The sequence below is a fragment of the Sorex araneus genome, chromosome X, assembly GCF_027595985.1.
Source record: "Sorex araneus isolate mSorAra2 chromosome X, mSorAra2.pri, whole genome shotgun sequence".
Taxonomy (NCBI): domain Eukaryota; kingdom Metazoa; phylum Chordata; class Mammalia; order Eulipotyphla; family Soricidae; genus Sorex; species Sorex araneus.
The window spans coordinates 59,813,477-59,820,202 of NC_073313.1; positions in this window are offsets into that span (position 1 = coordinate 59,813,477).

Consider the following 6,726-nt stretch of genomic DNA (forward strand, 5'->3'; position numbering starts at 1 on the left):
CTCTTTTGAGTGTTTGTATCCCCTGGCTTGACACACAACGGATTCAGGGAAGTGATTTTGACTGAATGCCTGTTGGAAAGAAATCTTTTTCAACCACAGCGCTTGGAGACAAAATGATTTTCTAAGAATGTTCCTAAACCCTTCCTGATTTCCTGAGAACTTTCCTATTTCTGTTAAAATCCCAACCAGACCATTCACCCACCTCCCAACAAATGACGAAGAAAGGGTCATTTTGTACAACAGTGTCACATGAACCATTTCTAGTTATTAATGACCTTTTTAAAGCTGCCTATAGGCCAACTATTACAAGATTTATACTTTAATTAGAGACGGTTGCCATATAAGACTTAAATATCGTGGAAAGACTGTTTAATTTTTTTGTGGTTGGTTTTATCCATGCCTAGAGTTGAGGAGAAATAAATGAAGGTATTTTCCTGTTGGAGTCTATATCAGTTTCTAGCTGAAAATTTTTGCTAAAACACAATAATTAAATGGATGCAGCTAGGTAGAACCTTTGCTGGATCATCTTTGGAAGAATAAAAAACTCTAAACAGTGAAATCAGGACAAATCTGAGAAATCTCAATGAAAAGGGAAAACATTTGAAGAACTTCCTGAACCTAATTATATGAAACTTCTAATTATATTTAACAAAGTTTAGAAGGAAAATTACCACCAGATATGAAAACAAGTGCATGAATATACAAAATCACATAAAATTGTTTCTCAGATATTAAAAGCAGGTAAGTGGTAAGCTTACTGTTTTATTATCGATAGGACTCCCTGCAGAAAATTCATCATCATCATCATCATCCCATTGATCGTCGATTTTCTTGAGCGGTCTCAGTAACGTCTCCATTCGTCCTAGCCCTGAGATTTTAGAAGTCTCTCTTTACTCGTCCTTCCCAACGATGCCACATTGGAGGCTGTATCAGGGTCAGGAGAATGAGACCCATCATTGTTACTGATTTTTGCATATGAATATGCCACAAGGAGCAGAAAATTAATCTCTTTATTTGTCTTTTTTTTGCCACACTCAGACATGCTCACAAATTACTCCTGACTCTGTGCTCAGAAATCCCTGGTAAGGGACCATATAGGGTGCTGGGGATCAAACCCAGCACTCATGCAAAACAGGTGCCCTATATGCTATACTATCTCTCTGGCCCCCACATTGATTTTTGACAGGATCTATCTCAGACTCACTATGGTTCCCTCTGTTAGTTTGATGGGAGAAGGAGAAGTCATAAACTCCCATGCACTGCCATTCTGAGGGGGTCTGTGCTTGACTGAGCTTTACTGCCACGAGATACGGGTGTCATGGTGAAGCCAGCATGCAACATACTTGATCTTTGATTTTTTTAATTTTATTTTTATAAAGTTGTTCACAATAATTTGTTACATTTATTATTCCAACACCAATCCCACCACCATTACACCTACCATCACCATATTTTCAATGTTTCCATCTCAGCCCCCAAGCCCTGCCCCCAAAGCAGGACCTAAATAATTTATTTTGTATTGCTTGTTATGAATAATCTGCTTTAAAATGATCAAAAATAGTTCCCTTAGAAGGGAGTATGTAAAGATTGTTGTATCTCACCCAGTAAGCACTTGTATAAAAGATTACCAACATATAAAATGTCACACACTCCAGGAATTCTAAAATTTTAACTAAGGCTACACAGCTGAGGTTAATTTTTTAAATGGATGGTGACTTTGGGGTCTGGAGGCATTTCTGCAGCATATCGTTCCATGTTGCTTTCTTCCGAGAGCTTTATTTGTGTATCTCTGGATCATGGCCATTAATGAGCTTAGATGGTACAAGAGGCAGTTCCTGGGCATGACTCCCAGGCTACCCAAAGCACAAGGAGATAGGGAAAGGTCATCCATTCCCGACTCCAGTTGAGTCTGGAGATTTCAGTCACAAATACCTGGTGATCTGTTCATTTATTTTTGTTTGAGAGGGCACACTAGCGGTTTGTAAAGTCTCCTGCCTCACTTTCCTGGAACCCGCTGCAGCATTCTAACCCACCTACACCACCAGCCTTGGTTTCTAAGGCTCTGGCTGTGCAGTGTGATTCTTACTGGGCTGGTACTCTCATGTGTCCGTGCTCTACTCTGTTCCTGAAAGCAATGGTGTTTATTCAGTATACATTCGTGTGTTCAGTTCTGGCCGCAGCGGGGCTGCACCTGAGAAGTGACGTTGGAGGGAAAGCAGGGTGCATGTTCACAGCCATCTGGGCTGCTTCGCCCTTCGCATGCGTTATGGCACTCACTGAACTGTTTTGCCGTGCAGTCTATCCTTTCCCAGCCTGACTGTTCACTTGGATAACAGAAGAAATCGGAAGGCGGCAGCAGGCACACTCACCACTCACGCCTGCGCCTCTCGTCAGCTGTCCTTGGAAGTGGCCCTTCTCCTCTTCTCTGCACTGCGTACGTTGTGTGTGTGGGAGCTAATGTCAATCTTCCTGCAGTACTTCGCATCCCACTCAAAGGCAATGCTCCAGCGACTGTCACCTCTCTCTCTCGTGTCACCAACCTTTCCTTTTCTGTGGAATCATTTCTTCAGTCAACATGCTGTCATACACTTCATCTTTAAAGTACCAAAAATAACATCGAAAAAAAAATAACATCGAAAATAAGAGAAGTTTCATTTCGGCTTCCCTCATTGCATCTCTCCTCTTCTTCACAGAAAAATTTCTCAGAGGATTTTGTATATATGCTGTTTTCTCACCCCCCCCCACTTTCTCTCATGAGTTCATTGCAGTCAGAGTTTAAATTTCATCTTTCAAAAAAAGGTCATCGCTCCATTGAGACATCTCTTGCCACATTTGCTAAGGAATTTCATTTAATCAAAAAACTAATGGTCAAATCATATGCAACTTACTTGCTCTTTTATTTATTTATTTATTTATTTATTTTAGTTTTGGTGCCACACCCAGTAATGCTCAGGGCTCTGCAATCACAGAGATTACTCAGAGATCACTCAGAGATCACTCTTGGCAGGCTCAGGGCACCATTTGGGGTGCTGGGGATCTAACACAGGCTGGGTGCATGAAGATATGCACCCTCCCCACTGTACTTTCACTCCAGCCCTGACCTTAGAAAAGCATTTGAAACTGCTTCTTTTTCTCTCCTTGAAACTTGAACTTCTCTTTGCTTCTACCCCAAGCTCTCTTAATTATATGCCTACTTCACTGGTCACTCTCAGTTTCAGCTTCTGTCATTAATTATCATTTATGCTTTCTCAAATTTGGAGTGCCTTTGTATAATACCTGAGACTACTGATCTTGATTGATTGATTGATTATATTTTTTATAAACAATTGATATATAATTTGTAACCAAAACATGCCATTTGGAGTAGTTCTCTCAAAATTAAATATCTTGTTATATATCTATGTTTTAATTAAAAATAAATAAATATCCATTGGGAGGACCCATTCAAGTATTTATTTATTTTTAATTAAAACATTTCATTATAGTTTGGGTAATAGGGTTGCAGACATGTTGACCCCCTCCGGCCCATGTCACCTCTGCTTTGACCTTCTTTCCCTCCCACCAATGCCCCTACTATTTGGATTGACAATTATGGTTTTTGAGACCTTTGATCTTGATTTACTTGATTCTAGATGATCTTTCCAATGCACTAAGTGTTGCCTACAATTATGGTTCCCTTATGACCATTAAGGGCAGACTGCAACTATTAACAGCCCCAGCTGACTACCATACAGAAAGCCTAGGCATGTAGTAGGTGCCATCATAGCAGTTTATGCAGGTACACACGTGATGCTCACACATGAAATCACCTTCAACGTCTTCTCAAAGTGTGTGCCTGTCATGAAGCCATGGATGGCTGCAGATAATGCTGACTCCTGTTTCTCTAACCTTAACATAATGCCCGGTAGATTTCCAACTGTCTACTCAGCAGGACACTCAGACACATGTGCCCAATAAAAGCCCCAAATGGCTTCTTTCTGAAACGTAAAATCTAACAGGAAAAACTGTCATGACGCACACCTTAAATTCCCTTTACCCCAATTATGCCTGAGGTTATGTTTATCTGCTATGCATTCTGGCATGAAGTTAACAGATATTAGACAATTCATCAGCTTTTATTTTGTGCCTGTTTTCCAACTAAAAGAAGAGTAATTAAACTAAAATGATAGGTGGTTCTCAACTAGGTGAAGCACTGACCGACTAAGAAATACTTAGCATTGTGTTTGTGTTATCTTTGGTCACATGACAGATAGAAGAAGAGTGTTTGATGCTGGAATGTAACAGGCAGAATATCAGTGTGCTACAAGGCCTTCAAATGAGAGGGGTTTGATGAAATACTTGTTCCATCAAGATACCACTAGGCCCTTGTTCAAAAATAGCAGAACAAGCTTGATAGAAAAGGAATTCCATTTTAAGAGGTGATATAAAACAAATTGAATCAATTCAGTTCGTAGCACGGATGCATTTCATTGCAGAATTTTATGGTATCATCTTTGAACGTTTGTTAATCTCCTGAAGAACTATTGAAAGCAGCAGATGTGATCGGAAGCAGTTTGGCCAAACAAGAAAATGTTGTCTTTATGTGTCACAGGCACATCTTATCCTTTATCACCGGCTACGTGACAACACACTGTGACTCATTTATTCCAGATACGTAATTTTGGAGCACTTATTGTTTCTTACTCCCTTGCATTCTCTTCTTATTGCACTTGACCTCTGAGCAGCATCAATTTGAAGGCCCTTCCAAATCTCAAACATGACGGGTCAAAAATTTGGAATGTCAATGCTAAAGTAAATGGGCATTATGTGAAAATTTTTTTCAAGAAAAGTGGTCTGTTAAAAAAAAAGAAAAGGAAAGTGGTCTGTGATTTGGGAGAAGTTTATGCGGAGCAGGTCTGGATTGGATGGGAATATGGCTTGCTGCTGGGAAAGGAGAAATTTGTGTGAGGTTTCACAGCCCCGGGGTGCTGACTGCCCAGCCTGGGAGCGAGGAAAGCTGGGCATCCTGTTTGACTCCCTAGAGAAATCGAGGCACAGCCTTCCGGGGCCAGCCTTCCTCTGAAGTGCCCTTCTGCATCCGTCATCCGCGTCTGCATTGAGGAAGAAGTGCAGACTGAAACTTTCTCTCCGGAGTCGCCCTTATCCTCCTGCCTGTCCAGATGAGGAGCAGGAGGCAGACAATACTCGGAGCATTGCTCTTGTGAGGGCCCTTCTCCTTGCCCAACATGCCTATTGAAAAGGTTCCCCTCAAGCGTCTTCTCTGTGACAGGCTTCCCAGAATTTTCTGTGATTGTGTGGTTCCTTTAACAATAAAGTCCGCAGCTGCTCTTAGTAACCAATTCTGTTGCAGTTCTAGGAACCGGGAAGAGGTTTAGGTTGATACACTTTTTCACAAGAAGTTTCCATTGGGAGCCGAGCTGTGGCCACAGCCTCTCCCAGCAGTAAGATTCTGAGTCTCTAGCCTGGTATTCCCCCAGGAGCTTTTCCCCTTCCTCGGGACTCAGCTTTGAACAGCGTTGAAGGTAGCTGCTTTTTAAGTAGAGTTGCTTAACATGCTACCTCCCAGCCCTGTAAGATTCTTAGCTTTTTTTCTGGTTTTTCAATGTGTGGACATGATTCAGTGGCCCTAATGGCACACATGGAAGCCATTATTATGCTCATGAGACACACGTCCCCAGAGTGCAGAATCTGCGTGAGAAGGGGTTATTTCCCTCAATTTTAGGAGCCATGAGATATTCATATTTATGGTCTATAATTCCTCAAGGAAGTTGGTGATAGAGGAGCAGGTAGCCAACTCTTTGGATATGTCAGTCGCTACTAAAAAGCTCTTACATTAATGTACATGATAATAACTAAAGCAATCAATAATAATAGCTACTACTTATATAGATCAAATTACATGCCAAGTATTACTCTAAATACCTAACCAAATGAATACATTCAAATTATGATATAGTCAGAATACAAAGACAATCTACAGAATGGGAAAGGATATTCACCCAATACCCATCTGATAAGGGGTTGATATCAAGGTTATACATGACACTGGTTAAACTCTAAAAGAAGAAAATATACAACCCCATCAGAAAATGGGGCGATGAAATGAACAGAAACTTTCTCGAAGAAGAAATCTGAGTGGCCAAAAGGAACACTAAAAAGTATTCTTCATCACTAATCATCAGAGAGATGCAGATCAAAACAGCAATGAGATATCTCACACCACAGAGACTGGCCCACATCCAAAAGAACAAAAGCAACCGGTGTTGGTGTGGTTGTGGGGAGAAAGGAACTCTCCTTCACTGCTGCTGGGAATGCTGACTGGTTCAGCCCTTTTAGAAAATAGTATGAACGTTTCTCAAAAAATTAGAAATTGAGCTCTCATTTGATCCAGCGATACCACTTCTGGGAATATATCCCAGAGATGCAAAAAAGTGTAGTAGAAATGATATCTGCACTTGTATGTTCATTGCAGCACTGTTTACAATAGTCAGAATCTGGAAAAAACCCGAGTGCCCAAGAACAGATGACTTGCTAAAGAAACTTTGGTACATCTACAGAATAGAGTACTATGCAGCTGTTAGAAAAGATGAAATCATGAAATTTGCATATAAATGGATGGACATGGAGAGTATCATTCTAAGTGAAAGGAGTCAGAAAGAAACAGACAGAAGGACTGCACTCATTTGTGGAATATAAAGTAACAGAATGGGAGACTAACACCCAAGG